The sequence below is a fragment of the Hibiscus syriacus genome, unplaced genomic scaffold, assembly GCF_006381635.1.
Source record: "Hibiscus syriacus cultivar Baekdansim isolate YM2019G1 unplaced genomic scaffold, ASM638163v2 tig00110246_pilon, whole genome shotgun sequence".
In the NCBI taxonomy this organism is placed as follows: Eukaryota; Viridiplantae; Streptophyta; class Magnoliopsida; order Malvales; family Malvaceae; genus Hibiscus; species Hibiscus syriacus.
Genome location: NW_024062644.1, coordinates 77,712 through 98,387, shown reverse-complemented (window position 1 = coordinate 98,387; position 20,676 = coordinate 77,712). Strand labels below are relative to the sequence as shown.

The following is a 20,676-nucleotide window of genomic DNA, read 5'->3' as shown; positions in this document are numbered from 1 at the left end:
TTAAAGAATACAATACTTAGTTCCTCACAAGGGTCCACTCATTTCGCTCAAGTGTTTCAGGTGGAGGAATCGTTCAAGCCTAAACCAATCGACACATCACCATAGGCTTGCAACTAAATCTAATCTCCACTACTTAATATGAAAATGATGCAATAATCAAGAGGTCTTTAAAATGGGTTGTAACGGGGCTAAGGTTTGGGTAGGATAAAGGACGCTAATGGGGTTTAAAAAATTCAAGACAAAGTAGAGACTATTCCGAAAAATTATTCAAAGTAAAAAATGAAAGATAGAGGAAATGAGAAATTAAACAAAGCTTTATTCTCTCTCTCTCTCTTTTATTTTTCAATTTTTTATGTGTTTTAAAAAATTTCTACTGGTTATTTGCTGCTCGAATCTTCTCTATTTTTTTCTGCAATGTATTTTCTACTCATTTGAATCAAAACTTCACAATTCAAATTTTTTTGCACTGTTCCAACCAAACTGCATTTTTTTCTTGTTGATCGAACAATATAATTTATGGACCGTTTTGTTCTATTCTGCGTTGTTTCAAACAAATTTTTGGGTTTTTTTTGGAATAAACTCACCTTTGTCCTGAAAAAAAGTAACAAAAAGAGGGAAAAATAAAATAGAATCGGGTTTAAAAAAATGTGGTAAATCAAAGAAAAGGATAAGGCTAAAAATGGTTCACTAAGGGGAAAATAAAAAGGGTAGGATTTTTTGTTTGGGAAGAGAAATGAGTTTAATCCTAATGCCTCTATCACATTAAATCATCATAATCAAAATGTGTATTCTCAACAAGCATCGAGTTACAAGTTTCAGAATGCAATCAATTGGTTCAATACACTCAATTGAAACAAAGAGCAAGAATATAAAATATATGATCATTAAGGTCAAAACTCACATGAAAGATTTATTGAACTAAGTCATGCAACTAATTCAATCAACAAATTCATGAAATTACCACGAAAAAATTACATAAACTAGTCATGCCATGCTATATTGAATCCTAAACTCAACAAGAACAAGATTGAATTCACAAAGAAACATAAGAAATTAAATTAAACCAGAGATCAACAACCAAAATTATCAATAATTCTAATCAAGAAATAACTCAATTTCAATTACAAAGAATAAGCAAGAGTTGTTTGATTTCTAATTCCACCCCTCACATAAAATAATATTTCCCCAATATGAAAAAAATAAAATGTGAAAGAGAGAGAGTGAAAATACTCTCCTATTAGTGTCGGCCTCAACCATGACCACATCGAGAAAGGCTCGGGCGAAGGTAGAAAAGTATCTCGGCAATGTTGGTCTTGATGGAGTCAAGCCGACCATGCACCTCATGGATTTAACTATGCACGTCCGAATGTGGGTGCTCCTCTGGTGCCACGGGTTGTGTAGTCCTCCAAAGAAATACAAGTTCATTGCATAGGGTAATCGTGCCAGGAGGGACAATGTGCGGCACATCGAGAGTTCCAACCAGATGTCCCATCGAATTGAAGTACCTAACATCCAACGGATCCATTGAAAATGCATAAGTAAATTGATTAGAATCAAACACCAATGGAAATACTGAGACGTAAGGCAAGTTATGTAAGGATCAAGAATTAATGGGTGATCAGAACGCACAACACGTCAAAAGCGTGTGCGAATAAAAAACCCAAGTTTTTCTTTACACCAGTTTGCATACACCATAAGAAAAATAATTCAACCTTACTCAGGAAAGATGCAGTGTCATTACACCCGTAATAGTCTATGCAAGGAACTGATGTATGTAGCAGATAGCGGGGTCATTAATGTGCCATCCCTTGGTGGTGCGCACATTGTAGGTAGCACCAGACGAATTAGTAAGTCCTTTATAAGCCACATCTACATGAAGTCATGCGGAATCTCACATAAAGTGGTTAGAAAATCATGGTCTGCGACATCCGTTACGAACCCCATAGAAATATTAAAATCTGCTAGGGAGTATATAAAATGTTGCCCAAGTAATCTAAAAGAAATCACACCTAGTGTTGCATTAGACATGATACAATTTGGTAAAAATGTAAAAGTCGTATAAAGTTCAAATACCAATTCGTATTAAGTAGCATATCTAATTTCAGAATAAGAACACCAACCAATCGTATCAAAATAATTCATGATAGAATCACTCAAATGTAAGGAATCAAGAGTGCGATCATGAATATACTTACAAACTTAGAACTTACGATGCCATATACTATTAAATCGCCAAGCCTCTTCATCATCGAAATCGAGATAACCTTGAAGTACTTCCTCGGCTGGTACAGAGAATGTGTGCCCTCTTCGATGACGCTCGCGATAATGGTCGTTGTCAGGTGCATGATCATCATGGGTAGATGCTTCCTCGTAACTCGTGACAAACAATGGTGAACGAGGGTGTTGGTCGTAGGTTTGGAGAGAGGAATACGTCGGCTAGGGCTTGGTTGTAGTGGCGAATTCTGACATCCGAAAGCAAAGTCATATGAAAAACCATAAATGGGGTGCGCATTACTAATAGATCAATATCAACAGGATTAGAGTTTAGCTCAGGTTGTTCGGGCACTACAAAATGAGTTACGAATGAATGAGCCGCATCCGACATCGATTGTGAAGCGGACGACATCGAATAGAATGTGGGAGTGGCCGTCTAAGAAGGGCAGTTCTACCCCAGTTTGGATGGACCGGTAGAACCTTACGGTGGCACCATAAAATCATATGATGAGAGATTGACAGAAGCAAATGGCATCAGCTCGGGTGTGGTCGAGCGAGCGTGCAACTATTGTGCACGTCTCTTTCCACGTTGAGCTAATGGTCGAGGCACGTGGCCGGGTTGTGACAGCGAGTCAGAGCTGCTCGAAAAATAGATCACCGGGGGCACAGTGAAACAACATCAGCCACCATCGAGATTAACCAGTGGGTGAGATGGATTTTTTGATTGATTTCTCATTCTCAGCATGACTCTTAATTGGCTAAGGAAGAAAAGAAATGAAGTGCAACAACCAAACGACGTGTTTGGCGGTGGAGCGCAATCGACGATGAGAAGTCGATCAAAGCAAAGGCGGCGGTACAAAGGAAATCGGTGAGGCAGCGATGGCATTTTTGGAGGCTTATTTCTTTTGCTTTGTATCATGAAGGAGAAGAGGATAAAGGGTTCATCCGATTAAAACAATATAAAAGAAAATAGGCTGAAAGTTTATTTATCACGTGTGTTAGGGTTCAAGATTGAAGGAGTTTAATTTAGTGTAGGGTTTTGGTGATAAGGTGAACATATTATTTAAGTTTAAAATGGGAGTGATAAGGGAAAGGATTTATCAAATCAAAAAGAATGTGATGAGAATTGGTCACTAGGGCGGTCGAAACTCGTAAAATTTGGGGAGCGGATTTTGAGGGGTGTTGGGTGGAAAGGGACAAATTTGGGATTTGGGTTGTGCTAACATGCATCGTTTCACACTTGCTGCTAATGTACACCGAACTCCCTTGCTTTAATGATACGATGCGCTTATTTGGCTGCTGCAATTCACAATTTTTGCTCCAAAATTGTCCGATCTTATTAAATGCTCACGGCACCTATAAAATTCAAATTAGGAATTAAAAAACATAAAATCAAGGAACAGAAATGACAAAGGAAAATTGAAAACTAAACATTGAAAATAAATCAAAAGAAACAAATTAAAAGATAACGAAATGAATTATCTCCCATCAAGCGTTATTGTTTAACGTCATTAGCTCGACGATCCAATTTTCAAAGCATGAGTTCTTCTAATTCAATATCCTCGACTAATCTGATTGAAGCGTTTTCATAATACGTATTCAATCTTTGGCTGTTCACTTTAAATCGAGCTCTCGAATTGTATTCTATCTCCACTAAGCCATGAGGAAAAATTTGAGTCATCATCAATGGTTCGAGCCACTTTGATCGAATCTTACCTACAAAAAACTTAAGTTTAGATTTGAATAACAAAACCTTTTGATTAACATTAAACAATTTAAAATATATTCTTCGTTCATGGAAATCTTTAGTCTTATCTTTAAATATTTGAGTGCTATCGTAAGCGTTTCTATGGATTTCTTCCAACTCTTGAATCTGTAGCTTTCTGTGCTTCCCCGATCGCTTCCATTTCCATTTTGCATTACTTCCCTGCCCAATAAGCTCGATGTTCAAGTTCAACTGAAAAATGACATGATTTACCAAAAACTAGGCGGTATGGAGACATTCCAATGGGCCCTTTGTAAGTGGTCTGATAAGCCTAAAGTGCATCGGGTAATTATAAGCTCTAATATGTCCAATCTGGCTTGACAATTTTCACTAGAATAACTTTTACTTAGCGATTTGACACTTTTGCTTGCCCATTTGTTTGCGGGTGGTAGGCCGTGGTAATTGTTTACATCACGCCAAGCTTCTTTATGTGTGCCTCAATAATCCGATTGATGAAATGAGTTCCTCTGTCACCAATGACCGCCCTTGGTGTGCCAAACCTAGAGAAAATATTTTTTTAGAAAATTCACAGTTGTTCTCGCATCATTATTATGGGTTGCTTTAGCTTCAACCCACTTAGAAACGTAGTTAACAGCTACAATAATATAAGTATTACCAAATGATGAAACAAAAGGACCCATATAATCAAGACCCCATACTTCAAAAATTTCACAGATATTGATCGAATTTAAAGGCATTTCATTTCTATTACTTAGATTATCTGTTCGTTGACACTTTTCACATGATTTGCAATAAAAGTAAGCATTTTTAAATATATTCAGCCAAATTAAATCGTATTCTAAAATCTTGTGAGCAGTTTGATTCGGTCCAAAATGATCACCATACGAATATGAATGAAAAAAATTAAGGATCAAATTTACCTCTTCTTCGATAACTCATCGCTGGATTACCTAATCGGAGCAGTGTTTCTAAAGATAAGGGTCATACCAAATGTAAAATCGAGATTCCCTCTTAATTGATTAATCAGCACTCTTGGTAAGCGCATCGGAATTTGACATGTTGCTAAATAGTTTAACATGTTAGAAAACCATGGTGAATTTCTTTTTTGTGCCAACATTAAGTGTTCTTTGGAAAACTCCTCTTTGATTGGTGGGGTCGGTTGAGGTGATGGGAATTCGACTCAAATGATCGACCACCAAATTCTCTCACCCTTTTTTCTTTGGAAAACATGTTAGTCTCAATTTTTCTTTCTTCTTGCTCATTAGGTGCCGTAATGCTGCATGATAAGAGAAAACAACAATATTAGTACCTAGTAAATATGCTTGAAATTTTTCTAAAGAAAACTATGGCAAGAAGTTATTTTTCAGTTGTAGAAAAATTTCTTTGGCCGAGTTCAAGGTACGAGACGCATAAGTTATAACATGAGTCTTTTTTTTTAGTTTTTTGACTGAGAACCGTATCAACGCTAGTGTCGGAGGTGTCACACATCAACGCGAGTGGATAATTCCAATTTGGTGGTTGCACAATCGGAGCCGTGATTAGTATTTCCTTCAATGTGTTGAACGCTTTTTGGCACTCCGGATTAAAGTCAAAGACTTGATCTTTTTTGGAGAAGATTGTATAACGGTTGCACTATCTTCGAAAAGTCCTTGACAAATCGTCGATAGAATATTGTATGGCCAAGAAAAGAACATACTTCCCTTACCCTAGTAGGGTAAGGGAGTGAGCGAATAATTTCGGTATTGGATTTATCGATCACAATTCCGTTAGAAGAAACAGTGTGTCATAGAATCAACCCTTTATCTACCATAAAATGACATTTTTCATAGTTTAAAACAAGGTTAAATTCTAGGCACCATTTTAAAACATTAGATAAATTATAAAGGCTTTCATTAAAGGTATTACCATAAACCGTGAAGTCATCCATGAATATCTCTATACCCTTCTCGATGTAATAAGAAAAGTTGTTGAGCATACATCGTTGAAATATGGTGGGAGCATTACATAGTCCAAAGGGCATTTGTTTATAAGTGAATGTTCCCAAGGGGCGTGTGAAATTCATCTTTTCTTGATCTTCATGCACCACTGGAATTTGGAAGAAACTTGAAAATCCATCAAGACAACACTAGTGAGTTTTACCGGCTAATCTTTCTATCATTTTGGTCTATAAAAGGTAAAGGGAAGTGATATTTTCGTGTTAAAGAGTTCAACTTCCTGTAGTCAGTGCAAACTCGCCATCCATTTTGCACTCTAGTCGGAACTAACTCATATTTATGATTTTTTTATTACTGTAACATCAGTCTTCTTGTGAACAACATGTTCCAAACTTACCCAACTACTATATGAGATTCGATAGATAACGTCTGCGTCAAGAAGGTTATGAATTTCTTTCTTTACCACTTCTATCATCGATATATTTATTTGGTGTTGTCTTTCTCCAGACTTAACTCCTTCTTTGATATTTATTTTGTGCATACAAGTTGAAGGACTTAATCCCTTAATATTAAAAATTGGCCATCCAATAGCTCTTTTGTGCGAATACAATGTCATCACAAGGTTATCTTCCTCTTCCTTCGTTAATTTGTTTGACACAATCACTGGTAGAGTATCATTATCGACCAAAATTGTGAATTTCAAGTGATCCAGTAATTTCTTTAATTAAATCTGAGAAACCTACAAAACAGAAGGTATAAGTTTAGATTTTGAGAGTGTAGTAATTTTATCAGAACAAATAGAATTAATTAAGAAAGTTTGTACAAACTCCTTGAATTCACCATCAAAATTGTCCAATTCCTTACAAAATTTATCAACAAAATTAGTTTCAATAAATTCATCAATTGCAGACTCAATCACATCAACAAAATCAATACTTTGAACATTGTTAGGATATTGAGTTTCTTTTTAAACATTAAATTTAATGATATCACCATCAAACTCCATTGTAAGAATGCCGCTTCTTACGTTGATCTTTGTATTGGTAGTGTTAAGGAAAGATCGCCCAAGGAGAAGCTCAGATGAAGTATTTGAGCGACCGTTTTCCATGACAATGACATAGAAATCAGCCGGAAAGATGAATTCATTTACCTTTACTAAGACGTTCTCCAATAGTCATTTTGGGTAAATAATCGAGCGATCCACTAATTGAATGGTAACTCTCATGTTCTTCAGGGGTTTGACTAAAAGAGTATTGTAAACGGATAAAGGCATCACGTTTATTGAGGCTCTTAAATCGCACATCGCACGCTATATGCCCATTGCGCCAATTTTGCAAGGAATGTAGAACATGCCTTGGTCCTTCAACTTTGATGGAAGCCATCTTTGAAAAACGACGGAAACATGTTCTCCAAGATTTATTTTGTCGTGCATGGTAAGCCTTATTTTAGTAGTGCATATCTAATTTCAAAATAAGAACGCCAGCTAATCGTATCAAAATAATTCATGACAGAATCACGCAAATGTAAGGAATCAAGAGTACGATCGGGAATACACTTACAAATTTGGAACTTACGATGCCAAATTCTATTAAATTGCCAAGCCTCTTTATCATCAAAATCGAGATAACCTTGAAGTACTTCCTCGATCTGTACAGAGAATGTGTGCCCTCTTCGATAATGCTCGCGATAATGGTTGGTTGGGTGCATGATCATCATGGGTAGACGCTTTCTTGTAACTCACGACAAACGATAGTAAACGAGGGTGTTAGTCCCAGGTTTGGCGAGAGGAATATGTTGGCTAGGTCTTGGTTGTGGTGGCAAATTTAGACATCCGAAAGCAAAGTCATCTGAAAAACCATAAATGGGGTGCCACATTAGTAATGACTGAATATCAACAGGATTATATTTTAGTTCAGGTTATTCAGGCGCTGCCGAATGAGTTACGAATGAATGAGTAGTATCCAACATCGATTACGAGGCGGACATCATCAAATAGAATGTTGGAGTGGTTGTCAAAGAAGGGCGGTTCTACTCCGGTCCGGATGGACAGGTAGAACCTTGCGGTGGCACCTTAAAATCGGATGATGAAAAATTGACAGAAGCAGATGGCATCAGATCGGGTGTGGGTGGGCGAGCATGCAACTATTGCACACGTCTCCCTCCACGTTGAGCAAATGGTTGAGGTATGTGGGTGGGTTGTGGCAGCGAGTCAGAGCGGCTCAAAACATCGATCACCGGGGCACAGTGAAACATCACCAGCCACCACCGAGATTAACCGGTGGGTGAGATGGATTGCTCGATTGATTTCTCATTCTAACTATGACTCTTGATCGGCTAAGGAAGAAAAGAAATAAAGTGCAGCAACCAAATGACGTGTTTGGTGATGGAGCACAATCGACGATGAAAAGCCGATCAAAGCAAAGGCGGCGACGCAAAGGAAATCAGTGAGGTAGCGATGGCATTTTTGGAGGCGTTGTTCTTTGCATTGTATTGTGAAGGAGAAGAGAGTAAAGGGTTCGACTGATTAAAACAAAATAAAAGAAAATAGGCTGAAAGTTTATTTATCACGTGGGGTACGGTTCAAGATTGAAGGAGTTTAATTTAGTGTGGGGTTTTTGTAATAAGGTGAACGGATTATTTAAGTTTGAAAAGGGAAGTGATAAGGGAAAAGATTTATCAAATCAAAAAGAATGTGATGGGGATTGGTCATTAGGGCGGTTGAAACTCGTAAAATTTAGGGGGGATTTTGAGGGGTGTTAGGCGGCAAGAGGATAAATTTGGGATTTGGGTTGCACTAACATGCACCGACTTCACACTTGCTGCTAATGTGCACCGAACTCCCTTGCTTTAATGAAACAGTGCACTTATTTTGCTGCTACAATTCACAATTTTTTCTCTAAAATTGGCCTTGAATTCGTGGGATTTATAATCTTGACTTAGCTAATCTTTTTACTTCGATCAATTTTCCATTCCAGCTTTGTCCCAACTTAATTAAAATTGATTAGGGAACCTACAAAATTCAAATTAAGAATTAAAAATGTAAAATCGAGGAACGAAAATAAAAAAATAAAAATTGAAAACTAAAAAATGAAAATGAAAATTAATCAAAAGAAACGAATTAAAAGAGAACGAAATAGGTTGCCTTCCATTAAACGCTATTGTTTAACGTGTGATAAAGAGCTTCAAATTTGTTTGCCATGACTTAGACTTAGACTTTCGCTTGCCCATTTGTTTGCAGGTGGTAGGCCGTGGTGATTTTTTGTGTCACGCTAAGCTTCTTTATGAGCGCCTCAATAATTCGATTGATGAAATGGGTTCCTTTGTCACCGATGATCTCCCTTGGTGTGCCAAACCTAGAGAAAATAATTGTTTTTAGAAAATTCACAGTTGTTCTCGCATCATTATTATGGGTTTCTTTAGCTTCAACCCACTTAGAAACGTAGTCAACAATGAGAATAATATAAAGTATTACCAAAGGATGAAACAAAAGAACCCATATAATCAAGACCCATGCATAAAATATTTCATAAATATTGATCAAATTTAAAGACATTTCATTTCTACGACTCAGATTACCTGCTAGTTGACACTTTTCACATGATTTGCAAAAAAATAATCATTTCTAAATATATTAGGCCAAATGAAACCACATTCTAAAATCTTTTAAGTAGTATACTTTAGTCTAAAATGACCGTTATACGAATATGAATGAGGAAATTAGGGATCAAGTTTACCTCTTCTTCAATGACACATCTCTGGATTACCTAATTGGAGCAGTGTTTTTAAAGACAAGGGTCGTCCCTAATGTAAAACAGGGATTCCCTCTTAATTTGATTAATCAATGCTCTTAGCAAGTGCATCGAAATTGTACCTGTAGCTAAGTAGTTTACCATGTCAGAAAACCATGGTGAATTTATTTTCTGTGCCAACATTAAGTGTTCTTTGGAAAACTCCTCTTTGATAGGTGGGTCGGTTGAGGTGATGGGAATTCGGCTCAAGTGATCAGCCACCAAATTCTCTCTCCCTTTTTTATCTTTAATTTCCAAGTTGAATTCTTGTAGAAGCAGAATCCAACAAATTATTCTCAATTTTGCTTTCTTTTTGCTCATTAGGTGCCGTAATGCTACATGATAAGAGAAAACAACAATATTAGTACCTAATGAATATGATTGAAATTTTTCTAAAGCAAATACTATGGCAAGAAGTTATTTTTCGGTTGTAGAAAAATTTCTTTGGCCGAGTTCAAGGAACGAGACGCATAAGCTATAACATGAGGCTATTTGTTAATTTTTTGACTGAGAATCGTGCCAACGCTAGTGTCGAAGGCGTCACACATCAGCTCGAGTGGATAATTCCAATTTGGTGGTTGTACAATCGGAGCGTGATTTGCTTTTCCTTCATGTGTTAAACAATTTTTGGCTCTTCGGATTAAAGTCAAATACTTGATCTTTTTGGAGAAGATTGCATAACGGTTGCACTATCTTCGAAAATTCCTTGACAAATCGTCGATAGAATATTGCATGGTTTAAGAAAATAACGTACTTCCCTTACCGTAGTAGGGTAAAGGAGTGAGAGAATAATGTCGGTATTGGATTTATCGATCACAATTCCGTTAAAAGAAACAATGTGTCATAAAATCAACCCTTTATATACCATAAAATGACATTTTTCATAGTTTAAAATAAGGTTGAATTCTAGGCACAGTTTTAAAACATTAGATAAATTATAAAGGCTTTCATTAAAGGTATTACCATAAACCATGAAGTCATCCATGAATATCTCTATACCCTTCTCGATGTAATCAGAAAAGATGTTGAGCATACATCGTCAAAATATGGCGGTAGCATTACATAGTCCGAAGGGCATTCGTCTATAAGTGAATGTTCCCAAGGGGCATGTGAAACTCATATTTTCTTGATCTTCAGGCACCACTGGAATTTGGAAGAAACTTGAAAATCCATCAAGACAACAATAATGAGTTTTATCGGCTAATCATTCTATCATTTGGTCTATAGAAGGTAAAGGGAAGCGATATTTTCAAGTTAAAGAGTTCAACTTCCTGTAGTCAATGCAGACTAGCCATCCATTTTGCACTTTAGTCGGAACTAGCCCATCTTTATGATTTTTTTATTATTGTAACACCAGTCTTCTTGGGAACAACATGTATCAGACTTACCTAACAACTATATGACATTGGATAGATAATGTCTGCGTCAAAGAACCTTATGAATTTCTTTCTTTACCACTTTCATCATCGATATATTTAGTCGGCGTTGTCCTTCTTGAGAGAACCTAACTCCTTTTATATTTATCTTGTGTATACAAGTTGAAGGACTTAATCCCTTATTTTTGAAAATTGTCCATCCAATAGCTCTTTTGTGTGTACGCAATACCATAACAAGGTCCTCTTCCTCTCCCTTCGTTAATTTGTTCGACACAATCATTGGTAGAGTATCGTTGTCACCAAAAAATATGTATTTTAGGTGATCCAGTAATTCCTTTAATTCAATCTGAGGAACCTGCAAAATAGAAGGTATAATTTATATTTTGAGGGTGTAGTAATTTTATCATAACAAATAGAACTAATAAAGAAAGTTTGTTCAAACTCCCTGAATTTGCCATCAAAATTGTCCAATTCCCAACAAAATTTGTCAACAAAATTAGTTTAGGTAAATTCATCAACTGTCGGCTCAGTCACATCAATAAATTAGTTTATACTTTGAACATTGTTAGGATATTACATTGCTTTACAAACATTAAATTTAACGATCTCACCATCGAACTCTATTGTAAGAATGTCACTTCTTACGTCGATCTTCTATTGGTAGTGTTAAGGAAAGGTCGTCCAAGGAGAATCTCAGATGAAGTATTTGAACGATCGTTTTCTATGTCAATGACATAGAAATTGGCAAGAAAGATTAATTCGTTTACCTTTACTAAGATGTTCTCCAAGAGTCATTCTGGGTAAATAACCAAGCGATCAACCAATTGAATGGTAACTCTCATATCCTTTAAGGGTTCGACTGAAAGAGCATTGTAAACAGATAAAGGCATCACGTTTATTGAGGTTCCTAAATCGCACATCACACGCTTTATGCCCACTTTATCAATTTTGCAAGGAACATATAACATGCCTTGGACATTCAACTTTAGTGGAAGCCTTCGTTGGAAATCGGCGGAAACATGCTCTCCAAGATTTACTTTCTCGTGCCCGATAAGCATTCTTTTAGTAGTGCAAAGTTGTTTAAGGAAATGTGCATACTTAGGAACTTTCTGAATTACTTCTAATAGAGAAATGTTTATCTTAACCTTCCAAAATACATGTAGGATCTCTTTCTCCTTGGCTTGCATGTATTTCTTTATGAATCTCGATGCGAAAATAAGTGGCACGACATATGGAGATGGCATTGGTTCGGATATTGAATTCTTTTTCTTTCTTTGGATTGTGGCGTCATCGTTTTCCTTGGAGTTTGTGTCACTTTCTTCCTCATCTTTCGAGTTAATCACTTCTTTGTCATTCTTATGGGATCTTGCGTCAATCTCCTATTGGACCGGTTGTTCAAAAATTGTTTCGCTTCTGAGGGTGATGGCTCTTACATTCTCACTTAGGTTCACTTCGGTTTAGGAGGGAAGTTTGTCTTGCGATTCTAAGTGGCCCACAGTTTATGCTAGTTGACTAATTTGCTTGTCAAGTTCTTACAAGTCTGACTCTGTGCGATTCTGGAATTTCTCTTGGGATTGCAATAATCATTCCATGAAAGACTCGAGTGAACTCTTTGGCGATTAGTATGGTTATGATAGAGGTGGCATTTGTAAATAGGCTTGATTCTGCCTTGAGTTTTGTGCGTACTGAAATTTCAGATGATCTTGCCATCACAGATTGTATATGTTGCAATGGGGGATAAAGGATCATTAGGGAGGTTTTAAAAATTCCCTACGGCATTGACTTGTGCGCCTACTTATTCTTGTAGCTTTGGGCAGTAATTGTTTGGGTGGTCTAGCATTGTATATATCTAGCATACTCTGGCTGATCCTGTTTTTTCTTTTAACTAGGGAATTAACGATGTTAGTTAATTTTTCAATTTTATTTTCAAGAGAAACGATGCTTACCTTGTGAACCCGTTGACTATGTTCACTCACAGCGCTAAACTACTGAGAGTTGGTTGCCATCGTTGAGATTAACTCCCTCTCCACGTTTGGTGTCATATTGACAAGAGCTCTTTCGCTAGCAGCGTCGATCATTTTCATCTCTATGAGAAGTAAACCTTCGTAGAAATATTGAAGAAGCATCTACTCAGTTAATCCGTGTTGTGGATAGCTCACACATAGCTTCTTGAATCACTTCTAGTATTCATAAAGCATTTAATCATGCTTTCGTTTAATCCCAATGATGATTCGCCTTACTTCGCTATTGGGAAAAACCTGTCAAGAAAAATACTATTTAAATCAGCCCAAGTATTTATCAAATTTAGTGTTAAATAAAATAAAATAATCATTCTTTCGCAATGCCAGATAAAGAAAATGGAAATGATCTTAATTTAATTTGGTCTTCTGATACTCCCTGAGGTTTCATGCTTGAATACACCAAATGGAATTATGCCAAATGCTTATGTGGACTTTTGCTAGGAAGCCCATGGAAGAAAAGAAGTAGATTATCAGCCCCGTCTTAAGTTGAAACGTCGTTTCGCCTTGAGGAAAGGTGATGCAGAGTAGTTGTTGTATCGCGATAGCTGCATATAGGTTTGATTGTCCATTGGGGCTGGTGGTTATGCGTCGTGCATTGGATCGACGATGGGTGTGGAAGTTGATTATCATATTGCTGGATTTTACGTTGAATCTATTGATTCCACGTATATGGCGTCAATTGAGTCTTCAGAATTTGGTTGCTCTTTTCATTTCTTTTTGTTCACTCGAAGTGTTTGACCGTGAATTTGTCTGGATCGCGCTTCGATTTTAGGATCAAATTCTTCTAATGTGCCTGGATTCTACCTAGTCATAAATCAAAAAATAAGAAAATTAAATCAGTGACTTGACGTAGTCCCCGATAACGGTGCCAATTAGACAATGCATCATTTTGATGTCTGATAACTCCGTAAAAAAATACTTAATTTATAATCTTTTCACTTAAGTTATTGCTCGTCTAAACAAAGTATGCATTGCATTTTTAGTTGCATTTAGTTGCATATAGGTTATATTTGCTTGTGGTCGATAAGTTTTGCCTAGGCAAGATTTATTTGGCTTAACTGATCCTGCTAAGGAGAAGGGGTTGTTTGAGTTGTGTTTATGTAGGAACTCTACAGAGGAAGAACATTTCAGTCGTGACAATGAAAAGTTGTAAAGGCCAATGGAGCAGATGAGAACGTGAGGAGCATTTTTATCTCGCCGAGGCAAGATTTATCTGAAGAAGTCTGAAGCACATGTGGTGAAACGACCTATGTCACATGCCAGCTGGATGACTTACTTCATGTGCAAGCAAGCCTTGATTATTCTGACAGCCGCCAACCGCCTTTCCTTTTTAAGTTTGGGAAATTAATAACGGCTAATTAAGGAAACTCCAAAAGCATGCAAAGCCCTAGGAGATTCTCCTTATAATTACCAGCCGTAGCCGCAAAAAGAAGGAGGCAAGGAAGAAGAAAGAAGAGTTTTACCTTAGGCGTGAGCAAGCAATTACAGTGCTTTCCCTCCGTCTACACCCTAGTCTTCCTTGGTGTCCTCCATAGCAAGACGATAGTAGAGCAGTGATCATGCCTCGAGAGAGGGTGATCACCAAGGTAGGTGTGGTGCTGATCAGGATTGTCATGACAGAGACCCGGTTTTGGGAGTCGTTCTTCCTTTGTACCTAAACTCTAATTTTATTTGGGGTTGTATTAAACGGTTTAATCTTGGATGATCTTTAATAACACCATGAATGCTTTACTTGGTGTTAAACTTTGTTTGATTGAACAATATTTTTATGTTTATGAATGATGAATTATGTTTGCTTATGAATGTTTTGCTCGTAGTTTAAATATTTTACCTTAACACTGTAAGAGCATCGAGAGATCGCCTAGGGTTTCGGTAAAACTTATCTGGGCATTGTAAGTGCATGGAGAGATAGCCTTTTGTCTAGAACGTGATTCTTAAATTCGATAGAATTAAGAGAGATCAACGTGAGCAAAGGAATGAATCCGAGATGGTGAAGTTCTAACTTGTCTACCTTAGAGATAAGTTGTGAGTTTTAAATGACTAAAAGGGATAAAGGCAAGAGTAGGTTAAGACAACGTCTATAATTAGCGTCGAGAGGTATTGCCATAGCAACCATCTAAGAATACCTAGTAATCCTGTCGGGCAGTTTAGTGAGTCATAATAATTCATTCTGGCCTTAAAATAATTGTTGTCGAGACAATAGTTTAGCATCAGTGCTCTGTGACACATCTGAATATGTGAGGTTGTTTGCATTATATTTAATCCAATACTTGTTTTTTTTTATCTGTTTGTATATTTTCTTTGTCTCGACCACACTTTTCTGCAATCATTGAATCATTATTCTTAGCTCTTTAATATTAGTTCTTAGCTTTAATACTTAGTAGGATTAATTTGTGGCATTAGTTCTAGTTGTGGTGAAAAGATATTTCTAATCCAATCTCTGTGAAGACGATACTCATTCACTACTATATTACTTACATCGATTGTGTATACTTGCACAGATTAGCTTGCCTTAGCTTATACATTCAAAAATGATCAAGTTTTTGGCGCGTTGCCGGGGATTGGCAACTAACGAAATTTCTAGCCATAACAAGTTCTTTGTGTCACTTTATAATTATTTAGTCTAACGTAGTTTATTATTTTTTTATAGGTTTTTATTATTGCATGACCTTGAGATCTGCTTGTAAGCCTTTGGAACCATTCGACCCCAAAGTTGAGCAATCATTCAGACAAAGGTTACGTGCCCAAAGAACCAGAGAACAATTGAATCAAATGCAAAACGACATGGGAGATTTAGGAGATCAAGTTGCAAGACCAAGAACGATACGAGATCACTTGAACCCAATTCTCGATGACCTCAATCCTGGCATAGTGGCACCTAAGATACAAGCCACTCATTTTGAACTCAAACCAGTGATATTTAATATGCTAAACTCTATCGTCCAATTTGGTGGTACACCCAATGAAGACGCTAGACAACATGTACGTTCTTTCCTTGAAGTATGCGATTCATTTAGACAACAAGGAGTACATGAAGATGTGCTCAAACTGAAGCTTTTTCCTTACCCCTTACGTGATAAAGCAAAAGCTTGGCTCAGCGGAGTTCCTTCCGGATCAATGGAGTCATGGGCAGATTTATGCAAGAGTTTCTTAGTCCGATATAATCCGCCCAATATGAATACACAGCTTCAGAATGACATTGCAAGTTTTCTCCAAGACGATGATGAATCAATGTACGAATGTTGGGATAGATATAAAAGTTTACTTCGCAAATGTGTTAATCATGGATTTCATGATTGGACGCAAGTGGTGATATTTTACAATGGAGTCAATGCACCAACTCGAATGATGTTGGATGCCTTAGCAAATGGCACCCTACTAGACAAATCACCCGAGAAAGCTTTTGACATCCTCGACAGGATAGCGAATAATGACTATCAATTTCCAAGTGCAAGATTGGGAAACGACAGAAAAACCTCTGGAGCATATGAATTAGAAAGTAAAGATTCAGTAACAGCCCAACTTTCTGCCATAACCAATATGTTGAAAATTTGCAACGTCTAATGAGGTAAGAGAAGTCAAGGCGACTAATAATGTGTGCTTATTCTGTCATGGAAACCATCATGAGAGTGAATATCCTGAAAACCATAAGTCAACTAATTTTATGGGCAACTACAATCGGAACAATAATAATCCCTATTTGAGCACGTACAACCCTGGTTAGAGACAACACTCAAATTTTTCATGGAATAATTAAGGGAACAACAACAATCAAGCCATAAATTACAGGCCACAACAAAATAATTCGGACCATCAGCATATTCAGAATCAACATCATCAGCAGCCTGGCAGAACAATAAAGGTATAGCTTCTTCCTCTAATACTCATTCCAATACTAACTCCTTAGAATTATCCTTGCAGGAATTCATGGCCTCGACAAAATATTTCATGGCGTCTACAAAGACCTTGATGCACGAACATTCTACAATAATAAAAAATCAAGGAAATTTGTTACAAAGCCAGACAACACTTTTGCAAAGCCATAGTTTATCTCTCAGAGCATTGGAGAATCAAGTGGGACAGATCGCCACAACATTACATTCTCGCCCACACGAAAATCTCCTTAGTGATACTGAAATCACTAATCATCATAGAAAGGAGCATTGCAATGTACTTACGCTAAATAGTGGAAAACAAGTTGATCAAGATGACAAGTTTGAGGGAGATCAACTGAATAATTCTCGCAAAGGCGTAACACAATCGGATGATGAATCTGAGAATGCTGAACAAGAGAAAGTGCATGAAGAGAAGGAAAGAAGTGAAGGCTCAGAAAAGTATCAACCGGATAATAAAAAATTCATGGTCAAGGCCAATGATTACCCTGCACCATCAGTAGTCGATGTGAGACCTCCACCACTGTTCCCTCAACGGTTGAAGAAAAATGATGATGACATCCATTTCAAGAAATTCATTGATGTTTTGGACCAGTTGTGTATTAATGTGCTCCTACTTGAAGCCATCGAGAAAATGCCTTCCTATGCCAAGTATCTTAAAGAAATTGTTATAAAGAAAAGAAGGTAGAACGTGTCGCCACGACAACAAAAATTTGCTCAGCGGTGAGCAAACTACCACCAAAGTAAAAAGACCCTGGCAGCTTTGTAATACCATGTTCCATTGGTAATGACTTCATCGGAAGAGCTCTCATTGACTTGGGATCAAGTGGAAACTTGATACAAAAATCGATATTCATGAAACTAGACGGGTATCACACCCATCCCACCTCGGTCATTCTATAGTTGGCTGATCGGTCCTATATGCGACCCAAGCGAAGAATTGAAGACGTTACAGTAAAGGTGGATAAATTCGTATTTCCAGTGGATTTTCTCATTCTGGATTGCGAATCCGATGAAAATGCACCAAATTTTGGGACACTCATTCTTAACCACCGAAAGTATTTTAATAGATTGTGAAAAGGGGGAATTCACCATGAGAGTTGGCAAGCAAAGCGTCACGATCAATGTTTTCAACTCTATGAAATACGCAGATGATCCAGAGGAATGTCAATGCATTAGTAAGTTCGAAGAAAAGGCAATCCTTGGACGAGGTGAATCCTTAAGGCTCGATGAGTACAATACTTTGTACCATGAACCTACAACCAAGATGCATGAAGCATAAAACTTTGCCCCAGACGAACTATTTTTAGAAGATGGTTCTGACAATCATGGCCACGACAATAGAAATATGCACAATGAACACCCTGAAAGCGACGACAATGCAAAACACGGAGGAAAGAAATGACCAATTGAGATTTCTTCATAGGTCAGGTATGAAATTCGAATCTTTAGATTATGGTGAAGTTAAATCTCAAGAGTCATCTTCACAACATGCACCGAAATTGGAGCTTAATACTTTACTATCACATTTGAAGTATGCTTATCTAGGAGTTGATGAAACTTTACCAGTGATAATCTCTGCCAACCTAACCTCTGAACAGGAGAAGAGTTTGTTGCATGTTTTGTCACAACACAGAAAAGTTATAGGATGGATGATGGCATACTTGAAAGGAATCAGTCCAACAATATGCATGCACAAAATCATTCTTGAAGATAGCCATAGCACCTCAGTAGAACCCCAAAGACAGCTCAACCGATCATTAAGAAGGTTGTCATGAAGGAAATAATAAAACGGCTGGATGTGAGAGTGATTTATCCTATATCTGATAGTTCATGGGTTAGCCCAGTCCAATGCATGCCAAAGAAAGGTGGTGTAATTGTGGTTAAAAGCGAGCATGATGAGCTACTCACCACGAGAACAGTCACGGGCTGGCGTATATACATGGATTATAGGAAGCTCAACAAAGCCACAAAGAAGGATCATTTTCCCCTTCTTTTCATCGATCAAATGTTGGATAGATTAGCAGGAAAGGCATTTTATTACTTCCTCGATGGATACTCAGGGTATAATAAAATTTCCATAGCACCCGAAGACAAAGAGAAAACAACGTTCATATGCTCGTATGGTACCTATGCATTTAGGCGAATGTCGTTTGGACTGTGTAACGCTCTAGCTATATTCCAATGATGCATGATGGCAATCTTTTCAGAAATGGTGGAAGAGTGCATGGACGAATTCTCCGTTTCGGGTGATGACTTTGACCGATGCCTCAGTAATTTATCCAAGGTGTTGAAACGTTGTGAAGAAGCCAACCTAGTTCTGAATTGGGAGAAATGTCATTTTATGGTAACTGAATGAATAGTATTGGGACAAAAACTTTCATACCATGGCATCGAAGTCGACAAAGCCAAGGTGGATGTAATTGCAAATCTTTCCCCCACTAATGTGCGAGGTGTACGCAATTTCCTTGGACATGCAAGATTCTATATGCGGTTCATAAAAGACTTTTCTCAAATCTCTAAACCTTTATGTCTTTTTCTTCAACAAAATCATCAATTTAAGTTTACTAATGATTGTTTGAATGCCTTCAGAAATTTGAAGAAAAAGCTTTCAGCAACGCCAATAGTTATCCTACCAGACTGGAATGAACCATTTGAGCTTATGTGCGACGCTAGTGACTATGCAGTCGGAGCAGTGCTAGGGCAACGAAAAAGTAAAAATTTTCATGTTATCTACTATGCAAGCCGAATGCTTAATGATGCAAAAAAGATGCAAAGCCTAGACTAATTCGGTGGATATTATTACTGTAAGAATTTGATTTTGAGATCAATGATAGAAAAGGTATAGAAAATCAAGTAGGAGACCATTTGTCTAGGCTAGATAACAAACCTGATTGTCCTAATATCACAAATATTAAAGAGGATTTCCCTGATGAAAAAATATTATTTGTCACGGCTGCATCGTGGTATGCTGACATCGTTAATTTTCTTGTTAGTGGTATTGTTCATCTTGATTTATCTAGCCAGGGAAAACGAAAATTTCGACACGATGTGCGACATTACTACTGGGACAAGCCATTTCTATTCAAACAGTACGGAGACCAAATAATCCGAAGGTGCATTCCAGAAGAAGAGCAGCAAGATATCCTACTCCAATGCCACTCGTCACCATATGAAGGGCATTTTGGTGGGATGAGAACAGCAACAAAAGTGCTTCGGTCGGGATTTTATTGGCCATCCATGTTCAAAGACGCGCATGAATTCTACAAGTCATGTGATAGATGCCAACAAATAGGAAACATCTCAAAACGGCATGAGATGCCATGGCAAAATATTCTGGAGATCGAACTTTTCGACGTATGGGGCATAGATTTCCTGGGAGCTTTTCCAACATCATTCGGAGATATGTATATTCTCTTGGCAGTGGATTACGTATCAAAATGGGTTGAAGCCATTGCAACATCTAAGAACGATTCTAAGATGGTGTTGAAGTTTTTGCACAAAAATATATTCACCCGCTTTAAGGCACAACGAGCTCTCATTAGCGATGAAGGGACACATTTTGATAATAAATTGATTTCCAAGGGACTGAAAAGATATGGAGTATGATATAGAATTGCTATGGTGTATCACCCTCAGAAGAATGGACAAGCTGAAGTATCTAACCGATAAATCAAGCAGATCCTCAAAAAATTGGTTAACCCAAGTCGAAAAGATTGGTCGC

At 37.4% G+C, this 20,676-nt stretch overlaps 1 long non-coding RNA gene across 1 annotated transcript; it reads right to left on the bottom strand.

The window, feature by feature from the left end:
- Positions 1–93: 93 nt before the first annotated feature.
- Positions 94–15,804, bottom strand: LOC120114759. The gene is made up of 3 exons (XR_005515427.1): positions 15,791–15,804; positions 11,449–11,456; positions 94–214 (listed from the first exon to the last, which is right to left on the bottom strand). It is a non-coding gene; the product is annotated as an uncharacterized LOC120114759 (long non-coding RNA).
- Positions 15,805–20,676: the final 4,872 nt, after the last annotated feature.